Consider the following 24,469-nt stretch of genomic DNA (forward strand, 5'->3'; position numbering starts at 1 on the left):
CAGCCCCTCTTTTTTTTTTAACAATGCTGTCACACATAAATTGCTTCACAGATGATCCTTTACATGAATGTTCTCTAAAGCTTACTTCAAACCCAATAGGTATCTTCTTCACTGTCTATTCATAACCCATTAATTTGATTGCAATATTTTTGTATTACATAATTTATATTACAGTCTAATATCTAGAATATCAAGTCTCTAGTTTTTTACATTATTTGTATTTCTACTTTTTAGAAGTATTGCCTTAACTTTAAAAATATTTCATTTCATTAATAAATAATCTGCTGGGGTTTTTACCAGGATTTGAATAAATTTATATGTCAATTTTGGAAAATACTTTTATTAAGTAAAAATGTCCAAGAACATAGCATGTTTTGCATTTGTTTAAATATAAAATCCACCAATATTAGCTTTTACTTTTCTTCATGTAAACATCACGGACTGAGAAGAATTTGAAAAAGCTAAGATGCTAGAATTTAGAGTAGCCAAGTAACACAATAAGCCTACAATGAAAGTAACAAATCACTTTATATTCACTTATCAACAATTGTATAAGTAAGAAAAGAAACTGCTGGCTCCTCCACTGCCAAATTTTCTCGCACAGTTCAGTACTGGAAAAGGGTCAGATGCATCAGCAGAGAGGAGGAACTGTATCATTGCCATGGGAACACTTAACAAAAGCCCGGTGTCATCTGGGCATAGGGTGCAGGGAGAGGAAAAGGGGACTTGTGTGGGGAAGGTGGTCTTCCATGAAGTCTTCCAGGTAAAGTCTTTGTACAATTGTCATGGCTGGGCTTCAAAGGTCACACATACAGGTGTGCACATTTGGCCTAATGGGTAAGACATTACTTGGGACACCCACATCTCATACCGGAGTGTCTGGTTTTGAATCCTGGCTCCTCTCCCAGTTCCAGGCTCCTGCCAATGCACACCCTGGGAAGCAGCCCTGATGGCTCAACTACTTGGGTCCCTGCCACCCACATGGGAAACTTGAATTGAGTTCCCAGCTCCCCGGTTTAGCCTGGCCCAGCCCTGGCTATTACAAGCATCTGGGAAGTAAAGCAGCAGGTGAGAACTTGCGCTCTCTGTCTTTCTGCCTCTGAAATAAGTACATTTTTAAGATTACACACAGGATTGTGGCCTGGAACTGGGTACCTTAATAGATCTTTTGCCTTTCCTGTTAATGCTATTCTTAATTATTTTGTAGTTTTAACAGGATTAAACGTAGTCCTCCCCCCCCCTTTTTCATTTGTAATTCTTCTACTACAAAAAAAAAGTTATTGAGTTTTCTTTATTTAAAAAAATTTTTTTTTACTTATTTGACAAGCAGAGTTACAGAGAGGCAGAGGCAGAGAGAGAGAGAGAGAGAGAGAGACAGAGAGAGAATCTCCCATCTCCTGGTTCATTCCCCCAAATGGCTGCAACAATCAGAGCTGGGCCGATCTGAAACCAGGAGCCAGGAGCTTCCTCCAGGTCTCCCATGCACATGTAGGGCCCCAAGGACTTGGGCTGTCTTCTTCTGCTTTCCCGGGCCATAGCAGAGAGCTGGATCAGAAGTGGAGCAGCCAGGACTTGAACTGGCACTCATATGGGATGCCAGCACTGCAGGCGGCAGCTTTACCACAACACCAGCCCCACTTTTTACTTTTTAATGTTTCCTATGGGTGCAGTTATTCTACTTTCATACATTTTTATTTTAACAGCTCAATCAGTAAGTGTAAAATTCTAATGATTTTTAAAGTAAATCATAGAGCTTATAGACTTATCACAATACTGTTTCCAGATCATTCAATTACCAGAACAGGTTAAATCTCTACTTATGACACTGGCATCTCACATTGAGGCACTGGTATCAGTCCCGGACCTTCTGCTTCCAATCCAGCTTCCTGTTACTGGGTCTGGGAAAGCAGAAGATGGCCCAAGTGCTTGGGCTCCTGCCACCCATGTTGGCGACCTGGATGGAGTTCTAGGATCCTGGCTTCAGCCTGGACCACCTCCAATGGTTATGGCCAGTTAGGGAGTGAAAAGTTTCTTCTTTTTTAAAGGTTTCTTTAAATCATTGTCCTAACTACATTAAATAAATTCTGCTGTGTTCTTTTAATTTTACTAAAAGCACTTCCTAATTTCCTTTCTTTTTCCATGACCCATCAGTTACTCAGAAATATGTTGCATAATTCCCAAATATTTATGGACATTCCAGATTCCTTACTTATGTTAATTTCTATTTTTGCTCTAATTTATTTTCATTCATTCACTGCATGAATTCAGTCTTCAATTTACTAAGATCTGCTTTCTGGTCGATCATATATTCTATCATAGAGAATGCTTCATGTGTATTTAAAAAACAATGTGTCTGACACAGGCTTTTTGTGGAGTGTTTTATATATGTCAGTTAGGTCAAGTTGTTTAACGGTGTTGTTCAACTGTTCAATATCCTTGCTAATTTTATGTCTAGTTGTTCTACCAATTATTGAGTATGGGTATTAAAATGATCCACTGCTACTGTTAAGCTGTCAGTTATGCCTTTTAATTCTGCCACTTTTTGCTTCCTCTATTTTCAAGTTCTATTTTTAGGTATGAACACATTTATACTTGTTCTGTCTTCCTGATGCATTGACTCTGATACCATCATGTTATTTCTTTCATTGGCTTTCATACAATTTCTAGTTTTGAAATGTTATAAATTCTTTTCCTCTGGTATTAATAAAGCTACTAGAGTTCTCTTATTGTTGTCATTGACAGGATGTGTCTTTTTCTATCCTTTTTGCTTTCAACCTATTTGTGATTTTGAATTTAATGTGTGTCTCCTGCAGACACAATATAAACAGATCCTGCTTCTGTATGCAGTCTGATTGCCTCTGTTTTTTAATCTGGGTGTTTAAATCATTAAAATTTAATGTAATCAATGGTACAGCTGGATCTGAGTTTGCCATTTTGTTATTTGTTTAAATGTCTTAGGCCTTCTTTTTACCTCTATTCAACCTTCACTGCCTTCCTTTGTGTAAACTAAACATTTACTAAATACGTTATCTATTATTTTAATTTATAAAAAAATTTAGTATATTTTAATATCTCAGTGGATGCTCTAAGGGTTGCAATACATTTTAGCCCTTGGAAGTGTACATCAAGCTTAATAATTTATTTTCAGTAAATGTAGAAATGTTGTTCATGTATAATTCCAAACTATCTCCAATATTATCCTGTCATTACTTTATAAATTACATCCTAAATGTTATAAAGCCATCAGTTTAGTGCTAATTTCACTGTATTGCTATGAAATAATGATTATTACTTTATATAATCTTATGAGTTAAATAATATAAGAAAAAAAAAAAGAGAGAAAGTGTTATATTAACTAAGTTATTTACCATTTCTTGTGCCCCTTATTTCTCCTTGTGGATTCATAGGTCACCATCTAGAATAATTTCCTCTCAGCCCGAAAGACTTACTTTTGTTATTTCTCATCATATAGATCTGCTAACAAGGAATTCTCACATTCTTTCTGTTTACAAAGAACGTTAGTTTACTTTGTCAAAACCTCCCAATAGATGGAACCGGGCAGGAGGCAGATGGGAACAGCCATAGGCCAGATCAAAAGACATGTCGCCTTCTCACTTGCTGTATGCTTTTAGTGAGTTTCCAGAGCACAGAAATGGTTGACTTGTCCATTTTATCCAGCCTCGTGGTTGCTTTTTAGAGAAGATATTCCAACATTTTCATCTCACTACAGATGGAAATGCCTTCCTCAAACTTAAAGTTCCATATTTTATTAACTCTAACCTTGAACAATATTTTATGAATACTAATCACTTTATTTCTTAATGAGATTTACACAGGATTTAGTCTGTTCAGACAACTATAACAAAATACCAAACACACTGAGTAATTTATAAACAAAAGAAATGTAATGCTCATAGTTCCTGGGGATGCATTACTATGGTCTGAATGTTTGTTTCCCCTTAAAATTTGTGTGTTGAAACACAGACCCGAAGGTGGTAGCATTAATAGGTGGGACCTTTGGAAACTGATTTAGTCCTGAAAACTCCACTGACGCGAATGGGACTATTGTCTAGAAAAAGGCCTGGTCTACGGCCATACCACTCTGAAGGTGCCCTATCTCGTCTGGTCTCAGAAAGAAAGGCCTAAAGGAGCTTGTTTGTCCATTCTGCCAGGAGAAGACACAACCAGAAGGTACCGTCTTTGAAGTGAAGAGCAAAACTTTACCAGACACCAAATCTGCTGGCAGCTTGACTTTTGACTTGCAAACATCCAGAACCATGAGAAATAAACTCTATTGCTTAAAAATGATCAGTCAGAGGAACTTCATTAGAGAAGCCAGAACATACTACGATAAGATTGGTATGTTTTATTTCCAGTGATTCTGTATGGGATTTATTTATGACTAGTATTAGTTTTGGCTTTTATTCCTTTGACATCATTTATAAGTTGATCGACTGGGTCTTTTGAATTTATTTGTGTTCTTTGGTCATTTAATGACATTTAGTAACATAAGTTTATCCTTTATGTCTTATTATGTTCTCTCAAAAGCTATTTTATAAAGCCATTTACAGATGACGGCATTTTTCTGAATAAATCCTCTCCAGGCATAAGATTTGATGTATTGTCTTTAATTCCTTCCTAGATGTGATGCAAGTTCTCTTTTTATTTCCTATTTGAGTCAGAAGAAATATAAAACATGTGCATTAATCTCAAATTAGGTGAAGCTTTAGCTGCTTTTTATGAATTATATTTATATTTACTGAACAGTGAACAAAGGACATACCCTTCTAAATCTCTACTATTTTAATATATTAAATGATTTTTGTGCCAAATGACTAACTTAAATACTTTGGCAATATTTAAAAATTTTCATTCTCTAACTATGCAATGTAAGATGCTATATTTAATAAATATATGTGAATTGATAATCCATTCTTGATTTCTTCTTTATGAGCCTGAAATTGATTTATGTATAAAAAAGCATAAGTCAGAAGTAAATATGTATAAATTTAATCAGTGCTTATTTTAACATGATCCTTGTATACCAGTGTTTTTTTGTTTGCTTTTTTACAAACAAAGCATTCCCTTATTTCCTAATCCATTTATGAATAAATGGTATATTCAGGGTCAGCATGGTAGCTCAATATGCTAAGCTGCTACCTGAGATGCAGGCATCCCATACTGGAGCACTAGTTGGGGTCCCAGCTGCTCTACTTTGGATCCAGCTCCTTGCAAATGTGCCTGGGCAAAGCAGTAAATGATAGCCCAAGTCATTGTCCCACCCATGTGGGAGAACAGGATTGAGCTCTAGGCCTGCCTTGGGTCTGGATCAGCCCAGGCCATTGTGGGCATTTGGGGAGTGAACCAACAGATGGAAGATTCATCTTTCTCTCTCTCTCATACTCTGCTTCAAATAAATTATTTTTTTAAATAGATATTTTCTACTGAAAAGCAAGTGGAAATATGGCTTACTAAATAATAAAAAAGCATGATATCTGAGAATTAGAAGATAATGATATGGGAAAGTACAATCTTTAATGAAATAAACAGCAAGCACACAAGACATTTAAAGTGTTTATTATGAAAGGAATGCATACAAATGTGTTACATAGGGTAAAGCATTACTTGGTATACAGGGATATACTGTACAGAAAATTCTGGACATAGACTACCAAGCAGAACTACACATAATACCCAGATAGAAAGCACAACTATATGAGCTGAAAAGTGGAAAGTTAGGAGCCAGTATTGTGGCATAGCATGTGAAGCTGGTACCCCATACTGCCACAGGTTCCTGTCCTGGTTGCCCTACTTCCAATCCAGCTCCCTGCTAATAGCCTGGGAAAAGCAATGGAAGATGGCCCAAGTGTTTGGACCTCTGCACCCATGTGGGAGACCTGGATGAAGCTCCTGGCTCCTGGCTCAGCCTAGCTCAGCCTGGGCCCTTGTGGCCATCTAGGGAGTTAACCAGTGGATGGAAGATCTATCTCAGTCTTTTCCCCTCCTTGTAACTTGGACTTTGAGAATAAAAATAAATCTTTAAGAAAAAAAAAAGTGGAGGCCGGCGCCGCGGCTCACTAGGCTAATCATCCGCCTGCAGCGCCGGCACACCAGGTTCTAGTCCCGGTCGGGGCACCGGATTCTTTCCCGGTTGCCCCTCTTCCAGGCCAGCTCTCTGCTGTGGCCAGGGAGTGCAGTGGAGGATGGTCCAAGTGTTGGGCCCTGCACCCCATGGGAGACCAGGAAAAGCACCTGGCTCCTGCCTTCGGATCAGCGCGGTGCGCCGGCCGTGGCGGCCATTGGAGGGTGAACCAACGGCAAAGGAAGACCTTTCTCTCTGTCTCTCTCTCTCACTGTCCACTCTGCCTGTCAAAAAAAAAAAAAAAAAAAGAGGGGAAATTTAATTTCTGAGGAAACAAGCGTCTTGATGAGAATGTGGGGTTTAAGACATTTCAGGTGGAAAACTGAAGCAAAAGCACAGTAGCCTGAGCAGGTTTCACCAAGCTGTACAAAATGGAGGGCTGCCCTGCTTCCTGGCTTTTTTTGTGTCTCGGTGGCGTTTTTTCAGACAGGAAGGGCGGGAGAAGAGGACGACAGGACCGGGGTGTTAGCATATCTGGAGCTCTACTGCCATCGTGCGGAAATAGTTTCAAAATACCCTGCAGTGTTACCGAGTCCTTCCCATGAAGCCTAGCGGTTGGGGGAGAACTGGCGGGAAGCTGGTGCTCCAAACTAGGCCTCTTTGCCTTTTCCTCCATGTCCTTAAAAGGGACCTGAACCTTGGCAGTATCTGGGTGTTAGACTTGGTGAGTGAGGGGCCTGAAATGAACCAGCAAGTGGCTGCAGGCACTGGCAGGGAAAATCGGGGGGCGTGGCCTCAGGGAGCCCTGGAGTCTGGCCTGGGTTGTTCTAAGTGCAAGCAGGACCAAAGGAACCCACTGGAAGATAAATGCAGGCCCTGGTGGGCATTCATCTTGTTCCTGCCCTTTGGCTCAGAGCAGTAGCAGGCTTCCAGCTGGTGCTATGAGGCACAGGTCTCTTGTCATGGGGCCAGAACACAAACACAAGCCAGTTCCAGGGGGCATGTAATAGGGGCAGGTGTGCTCCCTGAGGGCCTCAGGTGTTCCCAACTGTGTGAGACTAAGAGGGCCCACAGAACCACCCAACCAAAGCAAGAAGTGCTAAAACTTCTAGTACCCACCCCAATCCATGGGCCTACTTTGTGAACAGTTCTAAGAAGCAGAAGTTGCTATGCAAAGTACTTTATTTGCAGCAAATAGCAATGTCACAGGGAATCATTTTCAAAGCCAAGCCTCTCCAAGTAGGGGAAAGGGTATTGTTAATTTAAGTGGAAAATGAATATTTAAGAGGGGGCATTCTTGTCATCCCATGTAGGGTAGGGGTGTCATCACACTCATGCGCAGTTTGGGAACATGTTATCAACACTGGATGTGTGTTACAGTAATGAGGTGTTAGTAATAAAATGAAGCAAATCTGACCTTTGGGTACTTTTTGATGCATCTGTGCAGGCACCACTCTTACAGTAGGGCCTGAACCAGTTCAAGGCGGCTGATGTTTGCTCCTCTCCCTGGAATGTGTCTGAAAACCTGAAAGACAACTTTGGAGAACATCAGGTGCTTTTAGGATCTTGAAATAGCAATGAGTCATAAACAACAACAACAACAACAACAAGGGGCCAGCAATAAGCTGCCCAGAAATGTCAAAATTCACCTTTACAGAACTCTCAATTGTGTCCATAAAATACATCTAGTGAAGTCTGGGTGAAGAAAGAACTGACCGCTTGACTTTTTGCTTCTTTGATAAAAACAGAGAAAGTTGTGACATATAAATGAGTAAAATGCAATTGATAAGAGGACTGCGTTTTTATTAAGTTTCTGTTACAGAAAATCATACTTCTTTATAATTGTTCAATTTTTCACTTCTTTGCCAGGTGCTTATATTATATTTAGATTTCAAGCACTATTGATTTGATGTTATTTTTTGACCATAAACAAATGTTCTGAGATTTATCAACAAAATACTAACACAAAAATAGTGTACAGTATTGGAAATTTCCCATTTCTCAATACTGTATGAAACATTCAGGGCTCCAAGTTCCACCTAGAGTGTGACCAAGAAGAAACTGAAGAAAGCGTTACTGGAAGTGTGTGTGTGTGTGTGTGTGTGTGTGTGTGTTGAACACCTCATTGAGCCACAGGGGCAGAGTACTTATAAGCCTTTATCTATTTACTTCGATGGTGTCGGCTCTCCTGAACAATCATGTGTCTTCCAGAACATTCAAATGCTGCACCCATCAAGCTGCCAATGGTGGTGGCCTCTAGAAAGTTAGACATGCAGTGAAAAGTTTCCTTTCGTGCTTCATGGATTGCAACAGTCTAAGATTTTTCAACAGGATAACATTCTGGTCACAATTTGAGAATTAATCTATAACAAACGTGCTGAAGACATTGTTACTGCAAAATGCTTAATTGATATCATGGAACTGAGTAATCCATACTCATAATTGAAATTAGAAAATAGGAGTATTAATGTTACACCAACGTTTTCAAACTACACATTTCCTGGTGATGGCATTAGTTGGTAGCCTTGCTCCATTTTTCATGTGTGGCTACACCATACTGTAAAGAAGCAGGTCTAATTTACACAGATGCCCAAAAGAAGCGGGCATTGCTAAGAAAAATCAGTGGTATCCCAAGGAATATTTAAGAAAACAATTTTTAAGAATATTTAACAAGTTTGTTAGTATTCAAATTGTTATACTGTAGAAAACATAGTTGAACACTAGAATTATAAAGGAAAAGCAACTTTAAAAGAGGAAGTTCATCTTATAAGAGAAGATATGTGAACACAGGATAAAAACATTTTAAAAGTCATTTATGGGGCCAGTGCTGTGGCGTAGAGGGTAAAGCTGCCGCCTACAATGCCGGCATCCCGGATGGGTGCTGGTTCAAATCCTGGCTGCTCCTCTTTTGATCCAGCTCTCTGGTATGGTCTGGAAAAGTAGTAGAAGATGGCACAAGTCCCCGGACCCCTGCACCCCTGTGGGAGACCCGGAAGAAGCTCCTGGCTCCCAATCGGTGCAGCTCCGACCTTTTCAGGCATCTGGGGAGTGAACCAGCAGATGGAAGACCTCTCTCTCTCTCGCCTCTGCCTCTCTGTAACTCTGCTTTTCAAATAAATAAAAAAATCTTTAAAAAAAAAAAGTCATTTACTCGGGGTCTGAGCTGTAGTGCATCAGGTTAAAGCCACTGCCTGCAGTGCCAGCATCCCATTATGGGCACAGGTTTGAATCCTAGCTGCTCCACTTCTGATCCAACTCACTGCTATGGCCTGGGAAAGCAGTGGAGGATGGCCTAAGTCCTTGGGCCCCTGCACCCGTGTGGGAGACCTGGAAGATGCTCCTAGCTCTTGGCTTCTGATCATCTCAGCTCCAGCGGCTGTGACCATTTAGGGAGTGAATCAGCAGATGAAAGACCTCTCTATCTGTGTCTCTACCTCTCTCTGTAACTCTTCTTTCAAATAAATGGAATAAATCTTAAAAAAAAAAAAAAAGAAAGAAAAGTCATTTACTCTTGGAATTGGAAAGCACTTATGTATGGTTTAATGCTGAAAATTTGGTAATTTTGTAAATCTTGTGGAAGACATACCACTGTGTAGAGTAGAATATAAAGTTTGTGTATTTTTACATATGGGAACTTGGTGATTGCCTAAGATAATAATCAATATTTTTAAAAACTTCCTAATATGTATGCTCAACTTTGTTTAAAGAATTCACTTTCATGTGTATGCACTTATGTGAATGTATTGGTTTAATAACTGTATTTTAATCATGGTGATTATTATAGTCAGGAGGCTCTGGATTCATGTATGTATGTGTGTACTTATTCATATAATCAGAGATAAGAAGAATTCTGAGAGGCATATAAAGCTTGCAGATGAATCCCCTTCAAAGCTTTGCTAGAACACAGTTGGTCTGATCCAAACCACAGTGTACACATTAATCTAATTTTAATATAGACTTACTTTTTGCATGGAACTCACTACAGAAATATGAGTATATATTGAAAAGAATGCGAGGAAATAATCCAAAGGTTGGTCAGTTGTCTTAACAGGTTCTCTGACAGATCTTTATTTCATCAGAATATTTTTATTTACTAAATGCTTTGCAAAAACCAGATTCCATGAGGAAATAGCCTAAGTCTGATGCCTAAGAGATCAAATATAACATGCACACAAGTGTGCAAACAGCAAAATCAGAAGTAAAAGTTGAAACGTACCTCATATCATCGGAATGTACTGTGTTCCAGTATCAAATGATGAGACTATGATTAGAAATTCCAAGAAATCTCTTAACAGGCAATACCCATGTAAAGAATAGGTATCCTGTCCTGTGGAGCAGCGATTAAGCTAACTGGGCCTGCTCTTATGATTCTCGTCAAAGAGCAGCCCACCATAAGGTGAGAAAACGGACAACTCCACTGTTTGGGAAGGGAACCAGGTGAAATATCGCGTGAATTTATGAATGAATGGCTCAAGATTATCTTCAGGGTTCAGGTAACTTCTTCATTTCTATCGGGATCCACCTAACGTCCCCCACTTCAGACAATTTGATGCTGAAAATTGTGAAAATATTGCCTGACATAGCGTCAGTCCGGTGGAATTTAATCTCCGGAAGGACAAGATTCTTCATGATGGTGTTAGTTCCAAGCTCTAATGTGAGGCTGTTTAGCAAACTAGACAAAATGGAGGGCCGCTATATTTTCTGGCGATTTTGTGTCTTGGTAGCGTTTTTTCAGACAAAAAGGGCGGGAGAGGAGGACACCAGGACCAGGCACTTAAGTATAGCAGGAGCTCTACTGCCATCGTGCGGAAATAGTTTCAAAACACCCAGCGCCATCACAGCAAAACACCCAGCGCCATCACAGCTTCCTTCCCATGAGTCCTGGCTGTTGCGGAAGGTCTGGCGTGAGGCTTGGGTTGCAAATTCGGCCCCCTTGCCTTTTTCTGTGAGTTCTAAACATAGACCTGGACCTTGGTGGCATGTTGCTGTGGGACTTGGGGGAGTGAGGGGTACGGAATAATTCAGCAGTTTGCATGACGTACTGGTCTGTGATGTCATAAGGCGGGGCCTGGGGGATTGTCGGGCGGGTCCTGGGTTGGTATGGCTGTGGACACACCACAGGAACACCACTCAAAAACAAATGCAGGCTCTAGTGTGCGTTTTTCTCTTGTTTTTGACCTCTGGAGCAAAATAAGCAGGCTTTCGTCTGCTCGCTTCTCCAATACTCCCCGATGCCCCGCCCCGCGACTTCCGGGCCGCTGCCTCCTGGCCGCGGCTGCTTCACTCCAGACCCCTCACTCGGAAGCTCCTACGCCAACATAATGCCAAGGGCCAGTTCTCCGTTAAGGACTTGGAGGACAAGGCTTGCTGGCCCAGCTTGGAGCGCGAGCCTCTGCAAGCCAAACCTTCCGCAACAGCTAGGCCTCATGGGAAGGAAGCTGTGCCGCCACACGGTGGTTTGAAACTCTTTCCTCACGATGGCAGTAGAGCTCCACAGACGCCCAAGAGCCCGGCCCTGGCGTCCTCTTCTCCCGCCCGTCCTGTCTGAAAAAACGCCACCAACACACACACAAAAAAAGCCAGGAAACATGGCCACCTGGCCTTTTGTTCAGTTTGGCAAAACAAGCTCATGCCATTGCAATTTTGATTTTGGTTTCCAACTGAAACCAAACAGGTCTGAAACCATCCTCATGAGGATTCCTGTACTTTCACACATTAAATTGACGTCCCCTGTCATCTATGGGGGTGAGATTTACTTCGCTCAGGATGGCGCGTCCAGTACTGTCTCTTGCCACCAAATTTTCTCCTTTAAAAGGCACATTGGGTGGCTGAAGTCACTGAGAGGAAGAAATTGTTTCAAACCTGGAAGAGGTCTTTTCTAGCAAACAATTCACAAATCCAAGTGGTCTTTCAGCTGGCTACCTTCCCAAACAGGGAGTCTCAATTTTTAGCCTTATCTGTAGCATTGTGCATAATAATATGGCTTGAGCCTTGACAGGAGTGACCAGCCATTACTTTGTACCAAACATGCTCAACATAGCATGATACTCATATCACAGTTACATCATTTTCCACCAGGGGTTACTCAGCGTTTCATTTCATGGTCTCATCATTTAACATCAGAACACAGGCATTTTCCCATGCCGTTAAATGTTTTCCAGCTGCTTCTTTTGACTTTGTGGAATATATGTGTGAGTGTGTTATATTTTCTATCTTAGGTGAAAGGCTTACAACATTAGCAAATTAAGGAATGGTGCTTGCCAAGGATTCAGAAAATAAACATGTTTTGGTGGAGAAGATAAGCAAGCACAATTTGTCAAGGCAACAGATAAACTTTCAGATTCCTTCTAAGCATGTCTTAATATATACATAAGTTTCTCCAGATTGGGTGTAATCTATATTAAAATTGGATTAATATGTGCATTGTGGTTTGGATTAGACCGGGTATACATTTTAAGGAGATTTGGGGAGCATGAATTTGTCATAATGTCATCAATAATTAAGTCTTATTCGTCAACATTTCACACCCTATTATAAATAAAGTAAAACGTAGGCAGACATTTGGCCTAGTGGTTAAGTCACTGTTTTGGGTGCTTGGGTGCTATCTGGGAATGCCTGGGTTTCATTTCCAGCTCTGGCTCCTGATTCCAGCTTCCTGCTACTTCAGACTCTGGGGAGAAGCAGTAAAGGCTCAAGTAATTGGGTCCCTGCCAACCCACATGTGAGACCCGGATTATGTTCTGAGATCCTGGCTTCAGCCTACCTTAACCCAGCCCTGGCCACTGTAGGCACTTGGGGAGTGAACCTGAGGAAGGGAAATCTCTGTCCTCTCTTTGTTTGTCTCCCTTTTAAATAAATAAAAGAAATACAATTTTAATTTAAAAATTAAATTGAAAATTTTACCCCCTCAAAAACACTGCTTTAGAAAAGTAAACACTTAGTTGCTTTGGATTTTTACTAGAATGTGGAAGTGGAACCTTTGGGAGAAGACTGAGTCATGGTCTAGTCTTATGAATGGATTGATCCACTCATGGGTTACTGCATTATCAAGAGAGTGACTTTGCTATAAACACAGCTCTCTTCAGTATGCTGCTCTTCCTCACCACCTAATGCACTTCTCTGTGTCACGACCAAGTAAGAAGATCCTCACCACGTGCAAAGAAGATGCCAGCACCATGCTCCTGGCCTTTCCGAACTCCAGAATCCTTGGTTAAACAAACTTCTATTCATTATAAATTACCTGCTTTTGGGTCTTTTGTTATAACAAGAGAAAAAGGACAAAAATACATAATGTTATGCACACTGGCTGTGGGGAAGGTATATATACCAAGGGATTTCAAAAAGTTCAAAGAAATGGAATTAGAAGATAAGTATATTTTTATATTTATGTTTTGAAATATATACACACTTGGGATAATTTCATGTTCTGTGAACATATGAAGCACCCTCATATGTTCATTTGTTTGATTCGAAGTTATCACAAATGTTAGAAGTAAACTATATATTACTTTGTTTTTCTTACTGGGTGTAGGCAAGCCTGTATGATTTGGTCTTCAAGGTTCACCAGTTTGCTTTTCTCCCTAAATCAAAGGCAAGTAATGTCTGTTGATGAGGACACAGAGAATGGAATTCAGACTTTGTGAGGGCTGACATGGATCCAACCAAACTCCAAATGATGAACTCATTGCCCCTCCCTGGTATCCACCCTTGTAAAGGAAACATTCGTCAGCTTCCTTGGCCCACTATCACTCAACTACAGTTGATTGCCTTGCTAGGCTTCCATCCACTGCCCAGGCACATGGCCTTTATTAAAGATAGTCAGCAAGGGTGGATAGAACTCAACAATGCCATCCCTCTTAGGTTAGGGGGTATGCCAACAGCGGTAAGCCATCTATCTGCCCTCCTTGATAGAACTGGGATGACATCAGGGTCTTGTCAGGACAAAAGACTTTACCTTGTACCTGCAAAACAACACAAGTTCTTAGCTTGTGTGCTCAAGGAATTTCTCAGACCTGCCACTGTGTTGGTTTTCATCTACTTGAACAAAAGTCTGCTCTCCTAGTAGATGTTCTGACCCATATTGGCATGTCAGTACATCCCCACTCCTTCAACACAGATCCTTCTCTCTCTAAGCAATGATGTCCTGGACTTTTGGGGTATTTAAGACCACATAAATAACAATATGCTCTAGATAAATGGTACTGGAAACTGACCTGTTCATTGTTATCTGATACTTTTGCTCTAAAAGGCCTGGCCCCACAACACAGAGACAACCAGGCTGTCTAAAACTCCAAAAGGCACATTCACAAGATAAATGTCCCCAGTGTCTGCACTTCTCTGTGGGTGCTTTCTCTAGTCTTGCCCACATTGCCAGAAAATGGAGGCTCCTCCCCTCTACTTCCTGTGCATGGACTTCCTGGCAGCGCTGCCTCAGCCCAGGTCTCTCATTCACCAGATACTACACCAAGAATCTGCCTTTGTCCAATGGTTCCTGCAAGGCCTCAAGAAAAAAAAAAAGGTAGGTGGGCCAAGCTTGTGTTTAGCACCAGTTCAACCTCCCAAAGGGCCAACCCTTCCTCCGTGCTAGGCCTGGCACGGAGAAAATGCTCTAAGCTTGGGGCTCTATGAAACTATTTCCTCATGATGGCAGTATGGTTGCGAAACAGCCAACAGGCCTTGCCTCCAGGCACTCAGCTCCCGCCCAACCAGTTTGAAAAAAAAAAAGAAAGAAAGAAAGAAACTTTGGCTGCCCAGGAATTTGCTCAACAAGAGGCAACTTGCTCCACTCTTAGGATTTTGCTTTTTGGCTCCCCTTTGAGATTAGAGGGAGATGGAAGCCACCCACCATCATCAGGCATCTTCTCTGGTCAAGAAGTTAATTTCCACAGGACGATGTCTTCCCATTGCTTCTGGTCTTCACTCAGCATTATGTTTCCAGAGTTTCCTGGTGATACCCAATTGTCTGGGTGGTACTAGAAGGAATCTCCAGGAACCATGCCTAAGAAGCAAAAGAAGGTATTTACATTTAAAGGCTTGGATTACAGTAAATCTAGGCACAGGGCCAGTTGGCTGTTGTCCTGACTCACATACTACTCCGTTAGGCCTTGGGTGTCCAGTGAGAGGCAGACTTTGGGTGGAGCCCAAGAGGAGAGTCCAGACAGTTGTTAAAACTGAATGCTTTACACTGACCTACTTGGATTGGTCTACGTATTGGAATGACTATAAATTTCAAGCAGATGGGTTTTGTCTCATGGTTTCATCATTTAGTATTGGAGCACGGGCATTTTCCCCTATCATTAAATGGCTCAACCCTTTCCTGTGACTTACTGGGTATGAGTGTTAATATTTTTCACTTAGAATCAGTCTTAAGGCATTTTCTCTTTAGTAACTAAGACATGGAGTTTCCAAAAGATTCAGAAAATAATATATTCTGATCAAGAGAAAAGCAATGTCATAAAACTTTCTATTAACTACCCATAATCTTTTGCACATGTATTCTTGTTATTTCAATATATAGAAGCAAAATCATATATACAAAAACACCACAATAAATTTACATTTAAATTGGATTTAGTTTATTTAATTTTAGAATTAAAATGTTCACTTCAGCTTCCTAGGTAGTTTTTGACAGTGACATAAAGAAATTTTCAAGCCCTCGGGCCAGCACTGTGGCATAGCAGGTAAAGGCACTGCCTGTAATGCCAGCATCCCATATGGGCCCCGGTTCGAGTCCTAGCTGCTCCACTTCTGATCCAGCTCCCTGCTGTGGCCTGGGAAAGCAGTAGAAGATAGCCCAAGTGCTAGGGCCCCTGACCCGTGTGGGAGACCCAGAAAAGTTCCTGGTTCCTGATCAGCTCAGCTCCAGCCATTGCAGCCATTTAAGGATTGAACCAGCTGAAGGAAGATTTTCTCTTTCTCTCTCTCTCTCTGCGTCTGCCTCTTTGTAACTCTGCCTTTCAAATAAATAAACCTTAAAAAATAAAAGAAATTTGTAAGCCCCAAACTTTAGAAAATAGTCATGAAGATCTTCATTAGAAAAGTTAAGTTCTCATTTAACATTTTGGTCTGTAAGAATCTATCTACAGATATGAATATATGAATGTACAAATTATACCTCAGAAAATTTGGATGTTTTTACTCTTACCAAATTTTTCTTTTAAATTTTTATAATAATTTTTTTCTTTAATAACTACAAGGAAAGCAGAATTCAATAAATGATTGTTGAGATTGACATTCCTCAATTTCAGTTTGCCCAGATATGTACCAGGGGAAAAGTTAAGGTAGATTTATTCACACAATTCACATGCAGCTCTAATCTTTCATTAATATCTTTCTTTAAATAAATGCAAATACAAATAAAGACACAAATATATGGCACCCAAAATGTTCTATTCAAACCCATACTCACTATTACAAACATGATCACAAATACAGATCTTTAAAATTTCTGAATATGCATATAAATACACACACATACTTCTCCTTAAATATAATTATTCTATTACTATCTGTAGCTTTACATAGTTTTCAGCAGCATCTTATACCAGTGGTATATATCCATACCAGTCTATTTTTGAGTATGTGAAACTTTGGTGGTTTACTCTAGAAGACCTTCAAAGGATTATAAAGTAGAAAATATTCAGCAGGTCAATCACAGTGAAAAGAAACAAGCACTTTTAAAATGTTTGATGTATTATTATTTTCCCATGTACATATTAGATGTAGTTTTTTAAAGTAATATTCAGGGGGCCAGTGCTGTGGCATAGAGGGTAAAGCTGTCACCTGCACCCACGTGAGAGACCCGGAAGAAACTCCTGGCTCCTGGCTTCGGATTGGCACAGATCCGGCCATTGCAGCCAACTGGGGAGTGAACCAACAGATGGATGACACCTCTCTCTCACTCTCTCTCTGCCTCTTGTTCTCCGTATAACTCTTCCAAACAAATAAATAAATCTTTAAAATAATAATAATAAATAATATTCAAATTCCCATGTTCCCTGTTAAGGCAAGTTATCCTCCTTTTAATTTGGAGATTTTTCAAATATAAACAATTTTTAGAAATACTGACTGTTTAAAACAATGACCACTTTTTAAAATTCAGGTAAAATTCATGTAGCATAAAATTATCCATTTTAATGTGTGTCAAGTCAGTGGCATTACGTACACTCACTGCTATGTATTCATTACCTCTATCTGGTTCCAAATAATTTTAATTCTCACAAAAGAAAGCCCTGGACCCATGACATAGGTATTGCCACCCTCCTCCCCCAATCCCCACTCCTAGGCCTGTTTTCTGTCACTATCGATTTTCTTATACTGTATATTTCATATACATGGAATCATTACAGTATGTGGCCTTTTATGTCTTGCTTCTTCTCCATGGTATTTCAAAGTTCATCCATGTTATAAAATACATCAGCACATCATTTCCTTTAAGGGCTGAAAAATATCCATTGTGGTGTATACCCCTTTTTTTAATGCATTCATCATATTTTGGATATTTGCCTTCTGTTCACATTCTGGCTATCGTTAATAGTGCTGCTATGCCCATGTATGTGCATGTAGTTGTTAACTCCCTGTTGTAAATCCTTTGGGGTATATACCTAGAAGTGGAATTGCTAGGTTAAAGAGCAATTCTATGCTTAAAGTTTGGGAAAACTGTTTACCATACCCGCTACACAATCTTGCATCCCAACAAGTAGGAGGGTTCCAGTTTCTCCAAGCTTTTGCCAATCTTGTATGTTCCCTTTCTAAAAATCCATTCTAGTGGATGTGAAGTGGTATAATGAAGTACTTTGGTTTGTGTTTCTATAAAGACCGATAATATTAAACATCCTTCCATGTGCTCCTAGGCCATGCTCCTGTCTTGTGTGGAGAGAGGTCTCTTCAAATCTTCTGCTTTGCTTTGCGTTGCGGTTCTGCTTCTCTTCAGGAAGTACATCTGTGCCTACTATATACCGGGAACAGGCTTTCTCTTTGTGTTTTGACCCTGCTGCAACAAGGGATCCATGAACAACGGCAAGTTGAAACACAGTGAAAATGGCTACCTCTTGCTCCAAAGGCCAGGAACCAGAGACAAAAGGCTACCATAGCAGGCATTTCTTTCTGAGTGCATTCCTCTGCTCCTGTGCACAACTGAAGCAACCCAAGCCCTGCCACCCACGACTTATTTGCCAGTGCTTCCTGGCAGATGCTGGTTCACTGCGGACCTCTCACTCTCCACATCCTACATCAATATAGCGCCAACGTCCAGGTCTGTGTTTAGAACTCACAGAAAAAGCCAAAGGGGCCGAATTTGCAGCCCAAGCTTCACGCCAGACTTTCCGCAACAGCTAGGCCTCATGGGAAGGAAGCTGTGATGGCGCTGGGTGTTTTGAAACTATTTCCGCACGATGGCAGTAGAGTTTCAGCTATACTTAAGTGCCTGGTCCTGGTGTCCTCCTCTCCCGCCCTTTCTGTCTGAAAAAAACGCCACCAAGACACAAAATCACCAGAAAACACGGTGGTCCTCCATTTTGTCCAGTCTGTTAACACAGAACGTTCCTTTGATATGAGGTACGTTTCAACTTTTACTTCTGATTTCGCTGTCCGCACACTTGTAGGATATTTCCTCATGGAGCCTGGTTTTTGCCGAGCATTTAGAAAATAAACAAATGCTGATGAAGTAAAGCTCCATCATAGAATCTGCTAAGACAACTGACCAACCTTTGGATTATTTCCTCCCATTCTTTTCAATATACACACATATTTCTGTAGTGAGGTCCAGGCAAAAAGTAAATCTATATCAAAATCAATGTGTACATTGTGGTTTGGATCAGACCTGGCGTGTTTTAGCAAAGCTTTGAAGGGGATCCGCTGGCATGCTTTAGGCGCCTCTGGAAACACTCTTATTATCTCTGCTTATATGAATAAGTATGTACATGAATACAGAGCCTCCTGACTATAATAATCACCATGACTAAAATACAGTTATTAAACAAATACACTCATATAGGTGCATACACATTAAAGTGAATGTTTTTCTTGGACATAATTGAACATGCACAGAAGGAAGTTTTTAAAATACATTATCTTACTCAATTACAATGTTCCTATATATACACAAACATATGTACATGCATAAATATTTGTGCATATTTTTTCTTTATATTCTACTCTACACAGTGGTATGTTATCCACAAGATTTACATAAATAATTCAGATTAATGCAAATATTCCAATTCTCAGAAAGCATAAAACCATAAACAAGTGGTTTTCCAATCCTTAGAGTAAATGACTTTTAAAATGTCTTTATCATATGTTCACATATCTTCTTTTACACACATAACATGAACTTTCTCTTTTAAAGTTTACATTCCTTTGTAATTCCAGTGTTCATGTGTATTTTCTGCATTTACAACTGCTTCAACCCTAGCAAACTTGTTAAATTTTCTTAAAATTATTTTCTTAAATATTCCAAGGGATTTTAATGTTTTTTGAGCCAATACCCTCTTTCTTTTTCGCAGTCCTCTTTTTTTTTTTTTTTTTTCTGACAGGCAGAGTGGACAGTGAGAGAGAGAGACAGAGAGAAAGGTCTTCCTTTGCCATTGGTTCACCCTCCAATGGCCGCTGCGGCCAGCGCACTGCGGCCGGCACATCACGCTGATCCAATGGCAGGAGCCAGGTGCTTCTCCTGGTCTCCCATGGGGTGCAGGGCCCAAGCACTTGGGCCATCCTCCGCAGTCCTCTTAATTAGACCTGCTTCTTTACAGTATGGCCAGGTATAGTAGCCACACATGAAAAACACAACTAGGCCACCAACTAACTAATGCCATCATCAGGAAATGCATACTTTGAAAATGTCAGTATAAAATTAATACTCCTATTTTCTAATTTCAAGTATGGATTACTCAGTTCCATGATATCAATTAAGCATTTTGCAATAACAATGTCTTCAGCACTTTTGCTCCAGATTAATTCTCAAATTGTGACTAGAATGTCACAAAATCTTAGACTGTTCCAATCCATGAAGGACAAAAGGAAACTTTTCACTGCATGTCTCACTTTCTAGAGGCCACCACCAATGTCAATTTGATGGGTGCAGCATTTGAATGTTCTGGAAGACACGTAATTGTTCAGGAGAGCTGACACCACTGAACCTAAGCAGATAAAGGCTCGTAAATACTCTCCCCTTGTTGGCTCAATGAGGTGTTCAACACACACACACATCCAATTTCAATCATTCTTTTCAGTTCCATCTTGGTCACACTATAGGTGAAGTATTCTGCCCTAAATATTTCACACAGTATTAGGAAATGGGCAATTTCCAAATGCAATTATCTATTTTTTTTTCTTTTTCTTTCTTTCTTTCTTGTTTTTTTTTTTTTTTTGACAGATAAAGAGTTAGACACTGAGAGAGAAAGACAGAGAGAAAGGTCATCCTTCCGTTGGTTCACCCCCTAAATGGCCGCCACCGCGTCTGGAGCTACGCCAATCCAAAGCCAGGATCCAGGTGCTTTCTCCTGGTCTCCCATGGGGTGCAGGGCCCAAGCACTTGGGCCATCCTCCTCTGCACTCCCGGGCCACAGCAGAGAGCTGGACTAGAAGAGGAGCAATCGGGACTACAACCCGGCGCACGTATGGGATGCCGGCACCGCAGGTGGAGGATTAATCAAGTGAGCCACCGCACTGGCCGCAATTATCTATTCTTGGGTTAATTGATAGTATTTTGTTGATAAATCTCAGAACATTCCTTTATTGTAAAAAAAATAACAAATCAGTAGTGCTTGAATCCTAAGTATCATATAAGCATCTGGAAAAGAAATAAAAAATTGAACAATTATAAAGAAATAAATGAGGAATATCCTGTGCAACAGAAGTTCAATAAAAACTCAAAATTTTTATTGATTGGATTGTGTCCTTTTTTGTGTTTGTTATATATTTGTCAGTGTTGGACCTTGTATATAGGTGTATGAAATTTGTGTTGCTATAAAATCAGCTAGCAACATGAGGGAATTTCCTGCTGATTTGAAATTTTTCCCTCCATCATTTTTCTCAGGTCACATATAGAAAGGCTGCTTATAATGTCACTAAATATATTTCAGATGATCAATTTTATGCTAAGTAATAAATTATTAGAAGTGTTTTTCTCCTTTGACTACTTGAGCAAGAATTTATTCATTACAGCTCTTAGATATCACCGCATATTTTAGAGGAAAATATAATATTATACTTAATGATATCAACATTATGTCTTGCTTGTTAATCTTTGAAGTTTTAATAAAAAGATAAAACTTCAAAGTGTGCAGTCGTAAGTACTGCTTTAGAAAGTAAGCATTTTGGTGAGTTGTTGCTTGCTCTTTTAGTGATTTCCCTTAATTGTTTTGTAAATCTGTACTCTGTCATGTGTGGTCTGTTCACATAGGGGTGACCTAGTGTTCCAACAGTTTCCTTGAATACCTGGAGCATAAGAAGGAAAGAAAAAATAGTTCTGAGTCTCTGCAGACTGGCTTTCTATTGGAGACCTCTTTCAACAGTATCTAACATGCTTACAATTGTACTTTAGCTTTCACTTTCAGCTTGCAAGGAGCCTGATGGTTAGTGAGACATGGCAGTTTCTTGTACCAGGTGTTTCCCAAGTAATCTCACATGTCTGTGACTTTCTTGCTTCTCCAGTATATATAAGACCTTTTTAAGATTTTTATTCTCCCATTTATTTCCTGTTATAACCTCTTCCTTCTATCATTTTCCAACTGTGTATTGCTTATCTGCTGTCCTTTGCTCTATGGTAATCCTTGGGCCTTCGAATTCTGCAGTAGGCCACCCTAGACCACAAAACTTTCCAAGATGGGCAAAACAAAGGCAAGATCTTGCACCAGTGTTTCAAGGAGCCACTAGGCACATCAAGCTAGATAATTACCACTGTTGGAGAAAGTTTCATATTGTTCCCATGTACCAGCAGGGACAGAACTGGCTTCAAGGCAGTATGGAGAGTGAAGGATGTTGGGTAGGCAATTTTAGCTGCTTTAAAAAAGTACATTGCAGAGGCAGAAAGAGAGAGAATTCACATCTTCTGGTTCATTCCCCAAGTGCCTGCAATGACCAGGGCAGAAACAGGGAGCAGGGAACTCTAGCCAGGTCTCCCACGTAACCTAAGTGCTTGAGCTGCCTCCCGGGGTCTGCATTAACAGGAGTCAGGAGCCAGAGTCAGGTATCAAATCCAGGTATTGGAATGTGGAATGTGGGCATCTTACCGGCTAGGTCTAACACCTGCCCAAGGTAGGCAATTTTAACTTTTTTAAAATTAATTAATTTGAAAGGCAGATAGACAAACAACAAGATACAGACACACAAAGAGATCTTGATTCATTAGTTTACTTCTCAAACTCCTGCAATATCCAGAACTTAGGCAGAAGTCAGGAGCCTGAAACTCATTGTGGGACTTCATGGGAACGGTAGGGACTAGAGTCCTTGCACCATCACCTGCTGCCTCCCACAGTGCACATCAGCAGGAAGTTAGAATTGGAAGCAGAGCTGGGACTCAAAACCAGGCACTTTGTAGACATCCCAAATATTGATAAGCTGGCCTGTCCCAGCTGGGAATTTTATGTCACAAATCTCTCTCTTGAAGCAGCAAAAATGACACCAAAATAGTTCTTTCTCCATCCAGCCTTCACAAGATGTAAGTTTTCAACATGATCCTGAGATCTGTAAAGATGGATTCTGACACTTCTGGCCAGCCCATCACTGGCCCACTGTTGCTTTTGTGAAGGACTGGAGCATTGGAATTCCCTATTTTACCATGTTCAATGATATTAGTCTTGCTATCTGTTATTTGCATGTCCACAAATAATCGTGTTTCTTTACAGTGTGGCAGCTACAATAGCCATGTATAATGAAATAAGACAGTGTTATAGATAATACAACCTGTGGTGGGCAGACTTTAAAATGTACGTTCAGGAGCCCGACTTTGTGGTGTAGCAGGTTAAGCCACCACCTGCAACAGCGCCATCTCACATGGGCACCGGTTGGAGACACCGCTGCTCCACTTCCAATCCAGCTCCCTGTTAATGTGCCTGGGAAAGCAGTGGGAGATGGTCCAAATCCTTGGGCCCCTGCACTCAGAAGAGACCCAGAGGAAGCTCCAGGCACCTGGCTTCAGCCTGGCCCGGCTCCAGCCTTTGTGGCCATTTGGGGAGTGAACCAGCAGAAGAAAGATCTCTCTCTCTTTCTCTGCCTCTTAAATAAAAATAAAAAATAAAATGTGTGTTCATTTTCAAACCTTTGCTATTTTTGTTGAAATAAATGACAAATGTTCTTAACAGTTCAGGCATAATTAAATTTGTCAAGTAGATTGAGATCTAATTCAATGTTTTATGTTTGACGATATTTTTTGGATTACTTGGTGGTTTTTTTTTTTTTTTTACATCTACCTCCTTACTAAATGTTCAAATACTTCTTGGTTTGGGTGGGTAATTCCACTTCTCTTCAGGCCCCCCTAGCCTCACCCATGGGGTGCACCTAAAACCTTTAGAAAGCACACCTACTCCTGTAACATGCCAGCTGGAACTGCCTTATTCTCCCGCAATGGCAGCAAGAGACCCATGGGCCACAGTACCGTGACACCAGAGAAAGACCTCTTGATCCAAAGGGTAAGAACAGGATACAAATGTCCACTTAGAGCCTTTGTCTTTGCTAAGTTCCTTTGGTCCCGCCCACACCTGGACTGAACCAGGCCCTGCTCTAGGACTACCTCAGGCCCCGCCCCACGACTTCCGGGCCGCTGCCTCCTGGCCGCGGCTGCTTCACTCCAGACCCCTCACTCTGAAGGTCCTACGCCAACATAATGCCAAGGGCCAGTTCTCCGTTAAGGACTTGGAGGACAAGGCTTGCTGGCCCAGCTTGGAGCGCGAGCCTCTGCAAGTCAAACTTCCGCAAGAGCTAGGCCTCATGGGAAGGAAGCTGTGCCGCCACACGGTGTTTTGAAACTCTTTCCGCACGATGGCAGTAGAGCTCCACAGACGCCCAAGAGCCCGGCCCTGGCGTCCTCTTCTCCCGCCCGTCCTGTCTGAAAAAACGCCACCAAACACAAAGAAGCTAGGAAATCTGTTAGTCCTCCATGTTGTTCAGTTTGTGGAGAAAGGCGCACACCGTCTTCACTTTTGCTTTGGATTTCCAGCTGAAACCAAACTTTGGCTGCACTGATTGTACAAACTGCTTCTCAGATGTAATCAATTGATGAATTTCTCCCACTTACTTATACCAAAACCAAAATTCTAAACATTACATGAATATTGCGCAACAGGAAATTGTTTTGATGTATTCACTAAAAGGAAATATACTATTAGTCAAGAGGCCATTTTTTTTTCATACATGCTCTAAAGGAAATCGAAAGAATTATTTCCAAAT

The 24,469-nt window shown here is 40.7% G+C and overlaps 1 long non-coding RNA gene across 3 annotated transcripts in view; it reads right to left on the reverse strand.

The window, feature by feature from the left end:
* Window positions 1-5,561: 5,561 nt before the first annotated feature.
* The window catches only part of LOC103351973 (uncharacterized), a 49,369-nt gene continuing 30,461 nt past the window's right edge, over window positions 5,562-24,469 (reverse strand). For all 3 annotated transcript variants that reach the window (XR_011385395.1, XR_011385394.1, XR_519559.4), the window contains 2 exons: window positions 14,928-15,080; window positions 5,562-7,618 (listed from right to left, as the gene is read on the reverse strand). This is a non-coding gene — a long non-coding RNA (uncharacterized lncRNA). The remainder of the gene's footprint in view (window positions 7,619-14,927; window positions 15,081-24,469) is intronic.

The sequence above is a fragment of the Oryctolagus cuniculus genome, chromosome X, assembly GCF_964237555.1.
Source record: "Oryctolagus cuniculus chromosome X, mOryCun1.1, whole genome shotgun sequence".
Taxonomy (NCBI): Eukaryota; Metazoa; Chordata; class Mammalia; order Lagomorpha; family Leporidae; genus Oryctolagus; species Oryctolagus cuniculus.